This window comes from Choloepus didactylus, chromosome 4 (genome assembly GCF_015220235.1).
Source record: "Choloepus didactylus isolate mChoDid1 chromosome 4, mChoDid1.pri, whole genome shotgun sequence".
Lineage (NCBI taxonomy): Eukaryota > Metazoa > Chordata > Mammalia > Pilosa > Megalonychidae > Choloepus > Choloepus didactylus.
In genome coordinates, this window is record NC_051310.1 from 185,090,688 (window position 1) to 185,103,840 (window position 13,153).

At 37.3% G+C, this 13,153-nt stretch overlaps 1 pseudogene; it reads left to right on the forward strand.

The window, feature by feature from the left end:
• The first annotated feature begins 265 nt into the window (after nucleotides 1-265).
• LOC119533035 lies at nucleotides 266-1,064 on the forward strand (annotated as a pseudogene).
• Nucleotides 1,065-13,153: the final 12,089 nt, after the last annotated feature.

A 13,153-nucleotide genomic window follows, 5' to 3' on the forward strand; every position in this document is an offset into this window, starting at 1 on the left:
TAAAACAAATCTCAACAATTAAGAAAATTAAATTATACAAAATAATTTCTGTAACCACAAGGAAATTAAGCTAGAAATTGATAACAGAAAGATATGTGGAAATTCCACAAATATTTTAAATATTACCAAAACATTTCTAAACTCCTGGATCAATGAGCAGATTTCAGAGAATACTATATTTTGATTTTGTTGAAATTAAAAACACAACATATCAAGAATTGTAGATAGCCTGCACTCAAATTGTGCATCTGTGTGGTCATGACTAATGCTTGGGAAGTACCAGGAAAGAGGTGATCATGGGGCAGCCAAGGAGAAGAGTCAGGAGGATGAAGACCAAGTGAAAGAGAAATCAGATCAGTTGGCTCTGGTTGAATTGTCAGGAATTATTGATTGAGACTTCCTCTCAGAAATGAAAATAAATGCAAGTTTTTGGAACTTGACAATAAGAGGACCATTCTACAAGTGGACAGCTTTGTCTTTGTTGAGGAGTATGAAGACACTCTTGGGACTTGTGTTATATTTGAAGAAAATGTGGAAAATTTGGTTGCAAAAAGGCAACAGTAAAACAGTGCTAAAATATAGATGCTATACAGTGAAAAACTTCATCATGAGAAGAACTCTTCAGAGGGAAAAGAAAACATAGAGATGGCTTATTTCACATTTGAGTGTTACAACTCAAGGTGACGTGAGATCCTGACTTGGGAAGACAATAGAGTAGGATCATCTATTGTATTGTGAAAATTGAGTAGGTGGTGTGGGTGGCTGCAAAACAAGGATAATAATTTTTCCACAGACCCAACATGATTTGTACTTTTCTACATGAAAATGAAAATGAAGAAGTTGTAGCTCTGGACCCAGATAAAACTCTGGAGTTGGAATAATGAGAAATTCAAATGAAAGATCATTCAAACCTGAGTTATGAAAAGGAGAGACAACTGCACTTAGAAACTGAGGAATCTGGTCTTCCTATTAATATAGCCTTTCTGAGAAGAAGATTCTGTTTTTGTGGAAACTCAAGACACTGCCCTAGAAACCACTCCTGGCTGACATATTTCTCAGAATAACTAGTGATATACTTTTTTTTTTTTTTTTTTTTTAATCATCATTTTATTGAGATATATTCACATACCACGCAGTCATACAAAACAAATTGTACTTTCGATTGTTTACAGTACCATTACATAGTTGTACATTCATCACCTAAATCAATCCCTGACACCTTCATTAGCACACACACAAAAATAACAAGAATAATAATTAGAGTGAAAAAGAGCAATTGAAGTAAAAAAGAACACTGGGTACCTTTGTCTGTTTGTTTGCTTCCCCTACTTTTCTACACATCCATCCATAAACTAGACAAAGTGGAGTTTGGTCCTTATGGCATTCCCAATCCCACTGTCACCCCTCATAAGCTACATTTTTATACAACTGTCTTCGAGATTCATGGGTTCTGGGTTGTAGTTTAATAGTTTCAGGTATCCACCACCAGCTACCCCAATTCTTTAGAACCTAAAAAGGGTTGTCTAAAGTGTGCGTAAGAGTGCCCACCAGAGTGATCTCTCGGCTCGTTTTGGAATCTCTCTGCCACTGAAGCTTATTTCATTTCCTTTCACATCCCCCTTTTGGTCAAGAAGATGTTCTCCATCCCACGATGCCGGGTCTACATTCCTCCCTGGGAGTCATATTCCACGTTGCCAGGGAGATTCACTTCCCTGGGTGTCTGATCCCACGTAGGGGGGAGGGCAGTGATTTCACCTTTCAAGTTGGCTTAGCCAGAGAGAGAGGGCCACATCTGAGCAACAAAGAGGCATTCAGGAGGAGACTCTTAGGCACAAATACAGGGAGGCCTAGCCTCTCCTTTGCAGCAACTGTGATATACTTTTTAGATTTTGTATCAAATAATTAGCTTTGTAACTTCAATTGCTCATCTCTTTTATTGTTTTTGTTGACTACACTCATTTCCAATTATAGCACAACCTAATACAGCACAGTATTCAGGACCAGACATGAATTGAATTTTTAAAAAATACCTGTTTAAACAACCATAGAGATTAGCCCCTGATGAGTCCTTTAAATTGGCAGTTTTTCTGAGGTAAATATATCTGTTTTCTATTGCAGCCATCACAAATTACTACTGAATTAGGTGGCTTAAAACAACACAAATGTTTACAGTTTTGTAGGTCAGAAGTCTGGCATGGGTCTTACCCGAACTGAAATCAAGATGTTCACAGCATTGCATTCCTTTTTGGAGGCTCTAGGGTGGAATCCATTTACTTGCTCATTCATTTGTTGGTAGAATTTGTTTCCTTATTGTTGTGGGACTGAGGTCACCACTTCCTTGTCAGCTGAGGGTCTTTCCCAGCTTCTAGAAGCCTCCAACATTCCTTGGCTCATGACCTCCTTCCTCCATCTCAAAGCCATCAAGGGTGGGTCAAGTCTTTCTCATGTTTCACATCTCTCCTGCTTATTCTTCCATCATCTGATCTCTCTGACCGGCTCTTCTGTCTTCCACTTCCACTTTTCAAGGCTTGTTTGATTACAATAGACCACACATACAATCCAGGGTAATATCCCTATTTTAAGGCTTTTAACCTTAATAGCATCTACAAAGACTATTTTGCCATGTAACTTAAAACATACAGGTATAACACTAAAGATTAGAGCATGCACATCTTGGTGGGAGAAGGGAAGCATTTTTTTTAACTACCACAGGAAGTGTTGTCTCAAGGAACAGAAAAAGAATTTTGAAGTGCTACAAAGACACAACTCCTTTCCCACTCAAGAAAGATAATTGGAATTCAAGTGTGAATCGGTCATTTTATTATGGCAATAACCTCGATATGCTCTGATTTGTGCTTTTTAAGTAAATTATTCACAAACCCTGATACTTTATTATAGATTGAGCTGTATGAAATTGCCAGTATCTTATTGTTTTTTACTATAAAAAGCAGCAATTTCTCATAGTTTAACCTGATGCTAACATTTTAAAGCATACCTCATATTAAATATATTTCATACTTGATGGAAATATAACTGTTGCAACAGCTTAGAGAACTAATAGTCTATGATGAGGATCTTTTTTCTACTAGTTCTACTATGTAATTGGGAAAACAACTTACCTTGTTTAAAAGGATCTCCAAATCATGAACACATGTATCTTCCCAAGTTTTATATGCCTTTTTTTATTCTTAGCTTTTGTTCTTCCCACCATATGAATGTTTAGGAGAGATTGCTAGTTGCCCAAATCAATATCTGCTCTCCTTTTTTTTTTTTTCTTTGTAACAAAATCCCAGAGTTTATAAAGTTTAGTAATGTACCCAGTTTTCCTCACAGATACTCATGGCCATATGACTAATTTCTGGCCAATGACAGGGAATCAAAAGTGTCAAGTGATAGTTCTGGGAAGTTTCTTTAAACTTTAATGCAAAAAGTTAAGTGGGCAAGCTCATCTTCTCTTTCTTCCTGTTGTCCACATGGAACATACATTGATGGTTAGAGCTCTGGCAGGCTTCTTGAACCATAAAATAACCTTGGAAATAGAAGCTATAAGTGGAAGAGCAAAAAAAGAGAAGAAGATTGAATAAAGGGTTAACTAAGTATTTCACTTTCTTCCTGGTAAAATGACCTTGAATTTACCTTTTGGCACTGTACCTTTGGAAACCTACTATACAAGATAATTATGGAACGTCAGCTGTGATACCAGGTAATATTTTTTATGATTTAACAATAGGTAAACTGTATCTGGACTGGGAAGACTGTGAGAAGTACTACAAATGACCACTGGAAAGCATGGGCTTTGTGCTTCCTGAAGGGCGCAGTTCCTAATTGCAAAGTTCCCTGGAAGCTGAGCTCATGGGCTGTTTCAAGAGATACTAGATCTTATGAAGCATGAAGACTCTAATCCAGGGTGGCTTCTGCACACAGTCAAATAAGCATGTTCCCTTACATCTGAACTGACACTTGGGAGGCTGGAGTAAAGACTCCTTCCACTGAAATCCTGTCCCAAACTGGCATGAACCCATGTACTGTACCCTGAAAAGTTAATTCAGTCCAATGCCAGGTTGGGTCCCTGTTATTGATGGAATTGTGTCCCCCAAAAAGACATAGTCCAAGTCCTAAATGCTGGTCCCATGAATGTTACCTTTTTTTGAAATGGGGTCTTTGAAGACGTTATTAGTTAAAATGAGATGAAACTAGATTAAGATGGGCCCTAAACTGCTATTACAGATGTACTTACCAGTAGAAAATAATTGGACAGAGAGACAAACAGACACAGGGGAGAAGGCTATGTGAAGACAGAGGAAGCAGAGATTAGAGGGATACATCTACAAGCCAAGAAGCACCAAGGATTGCTGGCAAACACCAGAAGCTAGAAGAGGAAAGGAAGGATTCTCCCCTATAGCTTTCATACAGAGTGTGACCCAGCCAACATCTTGATTTCAGCCTTCTAGCCTTCAGAACGGTGAGAAAATGCATTTCTGTTGTTTTAAGCCATACAGTTCTGTCTTGTTTGTCACTCTGTTATAGTCAAAATTAATCCTAACTGATACATTATACATTTAGAGAACATGAAAAATATAGAATAGAATAAAGAATTAGAGTGGAGGATTCTTGAGATACATAATATTATAATAGAATTTGATCTGGAATACAAAGTAGTTTGATCTTAAAATGGAGAAGAAATAAAGTATTGAATTATGAAGAGAAATAAAAGGTTGAGGGACACTGCTTAATTATGGATATATATAATATTAAATTGCTATAATAGAAAAAATAAAGATCTTAAATCAATGATATAAGCTTCCACCATAAGAAACTAAAAAAACAAAAACAGAAAATAAATAAAAAATGAAAATCAAAGCAAGTTGAAAACAAACAAGGCAGAAGGAAGGATATTTTTTAAAATAAGAGAAGAAATCAATGAATATGAAAAACTCAGCAATAGAGAATCTTAATGAACCAAAGTCTGGTTCTTAAAAAAGATCAATAAAATAGATAAAATTTTAGCTAGAATGAATAAGACAAAAGTAAAAATAAAAACAACAATTATCAATATGGGGAATAAACAAGGAGATCTCACTACTGATGTTATAGGTATTAATTTAATAAAAAAAATTATTAACATTATGCTCATATGTTCCAAAAATGCCTTGAAAGATGCAGATTAACAAATAGACAAAAAGAATAGGTGTCTCTCTTTTAAAAAAATTAAATTGTAGTTAAAAAGTTTCCAACAAATGAAATTCCTGGTCCTGATGACTTCGTTGGTGAATTTTATAAAACATTTAAGGAAGAAACTATGTTAATTCTATATGAACTCATTCAGAAAATAGAAGAGAAGGAAAGGATTCCTCATTTATTCTATAAACTGAACATTATTCTGTGTGGGAAACTGAGTCTTCCATGTTGCCTGAGGCATATCTAGGGTGGTGGCTTAGAACGCTAAGCCTCAGGCCTGCATGGAACGCCATGTGGGCCCGCCCTGTAAAGATATGTGTCTTGTGACTATAACAACAACGTTTACTATTGTCCTAAACCTAGATTGTTCCTTCTGATATGCAACAGGATGTAAACATAGGTATCTGGTGGGCTCTCCTGAGCCTGAGGACATTTAGCATATACTCCCTGATCTTCTGAAATAAATAACTGGAGCAAAGGTGCATTATTGTCCACTTAGCACGAGATGCAGTGGGCTCCCTGCTCCCCTAATTCTTAACTTTGTGTCTGTGTCTCATTCTTGCGCCGCCCTGTCAGCAACAATCTTGATACCAAATCAGGTAGATATTAGAACAAAAGGAAACTATATTCAAACATATTTCATTGATATAGACACAATAATCCTCAACAAAATATTCATAAATCAAATTCAGGAATATATAAAAAGATCATCATCATGATCAAGTGCATTTAGTCTCAAGTACATAAGAAGATAAAAGGTATCTACCAAAAGAAAGAAAAAGTAATAGGAAGGAAGGGAGGGAGGGTGGGTGGGAGGAAGGAAGTGATGATGGAAAGTAGGAAGGAGGAATGAAAGAGACTATTATTGTTATAATTAATAGTAAAAGACTGAATGCTTTCCTTAAGATCAGTAACAAGCCAATGATGTCCATTGTCACTACCCCTATATTCCATCAAACTAGTCCTATTCAAAGCAAGAAAGCAAAAAATAAATATATATGTACAAAAAATAAAACAAACAAAATAAAAGGCATAGAGATTGGAAAGGAAGAAAAATATTTTTCTTTTCAGGTGAAGTCATGATTTTCATAGAAAATCCATAAAAATCTACCAAAAAGTTCCTAGAACTATTATATTTGCATATCAAGGATACAGGAGAAAAATTCAATATACAAAAATCAATTTTTATCTCTATATACTGACTGAACAATGAAAACTGTAATTTAAATAAATGTATCATTTACACTTACACTTGTGAAATAATTTCTTACAACTCTCTAATGCATATGGAAGATCTATGTTGGAAGGTATAAGAAATAAAAGAAAATGAATAAAAGGTCTATGTCAAAGGAGAGATATACTGTGTTCACAGGTTGGAAGATTCCCTTTCATTTCAAGGTTGATTTCCCCAAATTGATTATGAGCTTAATGCAAACCTAATCAAAATCCTAATCAAAATCTGCAGGGATCATGGTGAGGCAAAATGACCATGTAGGGAAGTGTGGAATTTAGTTAGCTCTCTAGTGCAACTAGTAAATAGCTAGGAACAACTATTAAATAGTCTGGAACAACTGCTTGGGGGACAAATGTAACTGAATGCACATCATACACCAGTCTGAAAAGGATGTTGTGGCCAAGATCTCAGCAAAAGTCCTGTAAGTAAAGCCCCCAAATTGTGGAGTTGGTGCCCCTTCCCCACTGGCATGGTAGGATGAGTTTCAAGACTTCTCTGTAGGAAAAAGAAGCAGTCTCTACTAGGAGCAAGGAAAGTAGCTCAACCAAGCTCCAATTGCAGTTTTAATTTAAAAATCTGGACTACTGAATACAAGCTATGAGCACATATAAACCTGTAGCAAACAGAAAAGGATCCCTGAGGTCTCTCCTGACAGAGGAGGTAAGGCTGATGGGGAAAATAAATAAATAAATAAATAAAAGCTGAGGCATTTGGAGTTGTCTGAGCTCAGAATACTGGAAAAGGGTTGTGTTCCAAGAAAAAGGGCACATAGAACTGGGTACCATATCTGGCTCTTGACTGTTGAATCTTGGGACTGGAGATTGGTCCTGAAAAGGAGATTTCTTTCTTTTTTTTTTTTCTCTCATAATAAGTAGCTCATTAGAGAAAGCCTCAGGTATTTTCAAGTGTCAGCACTGACACAAGCAAGGGGGGAGTTAAGATAGTCAGAGAGATAAAGGAAGAAGTCAAGTGAAGAAGAAAATTCCATAAAGGACATTTCTTCCCGAAGAAAAGGGTGGGGGCAGGGCCCAGCTTAAGTGGCTACCCTCTGTCAGAGAATTCAGACCCCAGGGTCTGGGGAAAAAGAAAAACAGAAACTGCTTAATCTTGGCTTCAGACTCACCTTGGCCCCTGGCAGGGACAGGGTCTACTGAGAATTAAAGGCACTTCACCTCTTTAAACTGGTGGGGAGTTGCAGGCTAAAAAGCACCACCTGATGGGCAGGATAGGAAAAGCACAGATTTAGAGGCCTCACAGGAAAGTCTGACAATCTTCTGGTTCTTATCCTCAGGGAAACTTGATACTGATACACCCTCCTCCTGAGACCTGGTCCTGTCTGGTTAGGGAAAATCTGACTGGGGCAAACAAGGAAACTAGATGCCTAGAGAACAAAAATTATGAATCACACTAGTGAAAACAAAGATATGGCCCAGTCAAAGGAAAAAACTTACGCTTCAAATGAGATATAGGAGCTGAAACAACTAATTAAAGATGTTCAAACAAATATGCTAAATCAATTCAAAAATCAAATCAATGAGTTGGGGGAAGATATGTTAAAAAAAAAAAGCATGAAGGATATAAACAAGGCATTGAGCAAACATAAGGAAGAACCAAAAGTTTGCAAAAGCAATTGAGAGAAATTATGGCAATGAAAGGCACAATAGAAGAGATGAAAAACTCAATGGAGACATACAACAGCAAGAGGCAGAAGAAAGGATTAGTGAACTAGAGGACAGAACATCTGAAATCCTACACAAAAACACAGGAAAAAATGGGGGAAAGAATGGAAAAATATAAGCAGGGTCTCAGGGAATTGAATGACAACATGAAGCACGTGAATATTTGTGCCATGAGTGTCCCAGAATCAGAAGAGAAGGGAAAAGGGGCAGAAAGGATAATGGAGGAAATAATCACTGAAAATTTCCCATCTCTTATAAAAGGCATAAAATTACAGATCCAAGAAGTGCAGCATACCTCAAACAGAATGGATCCAAATAGACCTACTCCAAGACATTTAATAATCAGATTATCAAATATCAAAGACAAAAAGAGAATTCTGAAAGCAGCAAGAGAAAAGCAATCCATCACATACGAGGGAAGCTTGATAAGACTATGTGTGGATTTCTTTACAGAAACCATGGAGGTGAGAAGGCAGTGGTATGATATACTTAAGATACTGAAAGAGAAAAACTGCTAACCAAGAATTCAATATTTGGCAAAACTGTCCTTTAAAAATGAGGGAGAGTTTAAAATGTTTTCAGGAAAAAAGGCACTGGGAGAGTTTGCAAGCAAGATACCTGTTCTAAAAGAAATACTACAGGCAGAAAGGAAAAGACAGGAGGGAGGGGTTTGGAGAAGATTGTTGAAATGAAGGCTATCAGTAAGAATAAAAAGAGAGAGAGAAAAAAATGAAAATAAAATAAAATACGACTCATAAAATCTAAAAGACAAAATGGTAAACCATAGACATTACGTTGAATGAAATTAGCTAGAAACCAAAGGATGAATACTGTATGTTCTCACTAATATGAACTAACATTAATGAGCAAACTTTGAGAGCTAAAGTTGGGAACACAGTTTATCAGGAGATAGAAAGATGGTAGAGATCAGCCATTTGATGCTGAAGGTGCATGGAATGTTCAACAGGATTGATTTTATACATCCAGAAATGGATAGCACAATACTGTGTGATGGTAGCACAATAGTGTATTTACTCTGAACAAAGATGAGTGTCAGTACAGTTGAAAGAGGAAGGCTAGAGGCATGTATAATACCAGAAGGAAAGATAGAAGATAAAGTCTGGGATTGTATAACTTAGCAAAACCTACAGTGGTCAATGATGGTGTTCTAGTTTGCTAATGCTGCGAGGATGCAAAACACCAGAAATGGATTGGCTTTTATAAAGGGAGTTTATTTGGTTACACAGTTATAGTCTTAAGGCCATAAAGTGTCCAAGGTAACACATCAGCAATCGGGTACCTTCACTGGAGGATGGCTAATGGTGTCCGGAAAAACTCTGTTAGCTGGGAAGACATGTGACTGGTGTCTGCTCCAAAGTTATGGCTTCAAAATGGCTTTCTCCCAGGATACTCCTCTCTAGGGTGTAGTTCCTCAAAAATGTCTGTCAGTTGCTCTTGGGGCATTTGTCCTCTCTTAGCTTCCCCAGAGCAAGAGTCTGTTTTCAACGGCTGTCTTCAAACTGTCTCTCATCTGCAGCTCCTCTCTCATCCCGTGGGCATTCTTCAAAGTGTCCCTCTTGGCTGTAGCTCCTCTTCAAAATGTCACTCTTAGTTGTACTTGGTTCCTTCTGTTTGTCAGCTCATTTATATGGCTCCACTGATCAAGGCCCACCCTGAATGGGTGGGGCCATGCCTCCATGGAAATTATCCAGTCAGAGTTATCACCTACAGTTGGGTGGGGCACATTTTCATGCAAACAACCTAATCCAAACATTCCACCTTAATCCCGCCTAATATGTCTGCCCCACAAGATTACATCAAAGAATATTATGGGGGACATAATACATTCATACTGGCACAAATGGTGATTAAATGTATAAATATAAGAATGTTTTTACATGAGAGGGAATAAATGGATGTCAAAATTGCAAGTGTTGAAAATTGGATGGTAGAAGGAAAAAATACAGTCAATGCAAACTAGAGTCTATAGTTAAGAGTAACATTGTAATATGCTTCCATTAATTGTAACAAAGGTGAGATAGCAAAGCTAAACATCTATATGAGAGGGATGTAAGGGAGTGGTCTGGGATTCTTGGTGGTGGTGTTCTCTGACCTTTTCATTGTATTTTTATTTTATTTTGTATTTATTTTTTCCTGTATCTTTTGTTTTCTTCATTTTTTCTCCTCTTTCTCTTTGCAGAAGAAATGGAAATTCCTTCATATAGATTGTGGTGGTGAATCCATAACTATGTGATTATACCAGGAATCGTTGTTTGTTTACTTAGGATGGATTGCATAGTATGTGCATAAAACTGTTTAAAAAATAAACAGAGGGATACAAATGCTGGACAAAATGTGGAGAGAGGGATGCACTTTTTCACTGTTGGTGAAGTAAAATGGTGACCCCCATCTGGAGGGTAGTGTTATGGTTCCACAGGAAACAAAGTATGGGGTTGCCATATGGTTCTGAAACCCTGCTATTGTGTATATACTTGGAAGAACTGAGGGAAGGAACATGAATGGACATTTGCATACTGGTGTTTATGGTGGCGGTATTCATGATTTTCAATGGATGCAGGTAGCCTAAGGGTTCATTGACTGATAAACAGAATGGTGAACTGTGATATATACATTCAATTGAGCAGCAGCAAGAAGAAATGAAGTTGTGAGGGATGCCACTAGGTGAATGACCCTTGAGGACAGTATGTTGAGTGAAATTAGCCAGAAACAAAAAGACAACCATTATAATGCCTCACTAATATGGACTAACTATAATACGCAAACTCTGACAATTGAATCTGAGAGCATCAGTTATGAGGGGAGGACTTATTGTAAAGGTTTCTAGATTGTAAGTTCTTACAGCAGTCACATCTATTCTTGAATTCCAATGGTTGTTTCTAAATTCTGAGATGCTGAGCTGTTTGTGTATAATGTGGTCGGTCCCTGGAACATTGGGTATCTGTATGACACCTGAGACTCAGAGCCAGAGTTGGCAGCTATGAATGTCAGCATTACCCCATATAGCAACTGTTAAAAAGAGAACAAAAAAAAGAGATCAGAATTCAATTAGAGATATGAATGAAATGGACTTAGTTAGGACTAAGATAAATCAGACTAAATGGTAAAATTAAAACTTCAACTTTTGTGTGAAACCAAAGGAAGAGATGTTTATTTGGTGCAAAATCTATATTTTCTATAGCACACTACATATTTTAACTTCTATGGTCAGTTTATTCAAACACCATGTTTACATGGAATCTTGAGTAGGAAGTGAGATCTGGTTCATTCACGCAAATTAGTGTGAAGTCCTGATACATCCCAGAGTAATTTGAGCAGAGAATAAAAAGTATTTGCAAAGCCTCCTTATAGGACCGGGGAGAAAACGTGGAAGACATTATCTTATCTTATCTAAATCTTTGCAGACCGTTCCCCCTCCCTCAACTTTTTCTTTTTCTATTTTCTCACTGTTAAAAGATGTAGTTCCTCAAAGATAAACATGGGAATATTTCTTCACTTCTCTCAATCTGACTGTCATCCCCTAATTTTAATTTATCTCTTTTATAATACCTTATTTACTTTTTTTCACCTCCATTGTATCTGTCCTCTTAGTTTATGACTTCATGGCTTCACTTTTTTTTACTGTAACTGTCATCAGAATTTAGCTTTCAGTCTTGCTTCCTCCTGTAACCTTGCATGGGCATATAAATCTATCTTCTATTTAGTATGTTTTAAAAAAATATTATTATTATTTTTATTATATTATATTACTATTATTTAAAATTTTTTTCAATAGAGCACCTTCCTTTTCAAAATGTAATTCATCTCATGGCATATAATTTTCATTTTTGTAACATGCCTGTTCTCATTTTCATGGTTCACTTCTTGGGCTTGTGAATGTTATATTCTTGCAAAACTGTACGATGAACTGGGCCTTCATACCTGTACATTGAATTAATCCTGTTACTAGAACTTTTCTTCCCTTCATTATTTCATTGGCTAATTCTACTCATATTTCAACCTACCTCACATTTCACTGCTTTAGTAAATTTCTTTTGACTCCCTAAATTGAAATTTGATTTAAAGTCTCTCTGTAACACTTATAGCTTGTATTCGGGTAAAGACTGTTTGTCTTTCTCTTGACCAAGCTGCCAACCTTACTCCTGTGCAGCCCTACCTGCTCCCTTCCCTGTTTGACTACATTGAAACCTGTTTTGCAATTATGGGACTGCAGAACTTACCCTGGCTTCCCAGGTACCTGAGCATCCGTAAGTGGGCAGTTTCTTATCTCTTTCTTCTCCTCAGCCCTTACAGGCTCAGGTGGCCTAATGACTGCAAAGCAAAATATTCTGAACCAAGTGGTCTTAATTACAACTTCAGTAAACCCCTCACCTATCACTCCCTGCTCATCACATGGGGCTCCTTCCACCCACTAGGGGCCCTGCAGGTGCTGCTTCTGACTGGGGGTGCTCAGGCTGCTCAGTCAGGCCAAAGTCTGCTCTGCCCCCAGACCATTTCCTCCAGAGGAGCATCCGAGAGGCCCTGCTCTCCCTGCTCCAGGGCAAGGTCAAAAGCCAGCAGACACCACACCCCCTCTTTCATATTGTTTATCAAAGGAAATTCATTAAAACAAACAAACAAACAAACGAAACACCTATCTCTGTGGAACCAAACCATCCTAAGTGTAACCTCAGTAGATCACTCACCCACCCCAGTAATCAGACCCCCTTACCATCATCCAGAGATTTTCCTCCCATCCACTCTGAACCCTTAAAAAGCTTCCTTTGTTTACATAGAGTTGAGTTCTATCTCTTTCCCCTGAGACAGCATCTCCCTTGAATAAATTTATCCTTGTCTGTTTCACATTATCTGGTGCATTTTTTTCTTTGATGCTTCTAAGGAAATACACTTATGACACTAAGCTTAAAATTTCACATCTGTAAATGGGAAGGTTCCCGTTTATAGTTTTCTCACATTTAAAATGGAGAGGTTGCTATGGGTTGTTAAATGAATATCGATTGTAAAATTGTAAGTTTCCTAGCATGGTGTATGGTAGTCCTTTTCC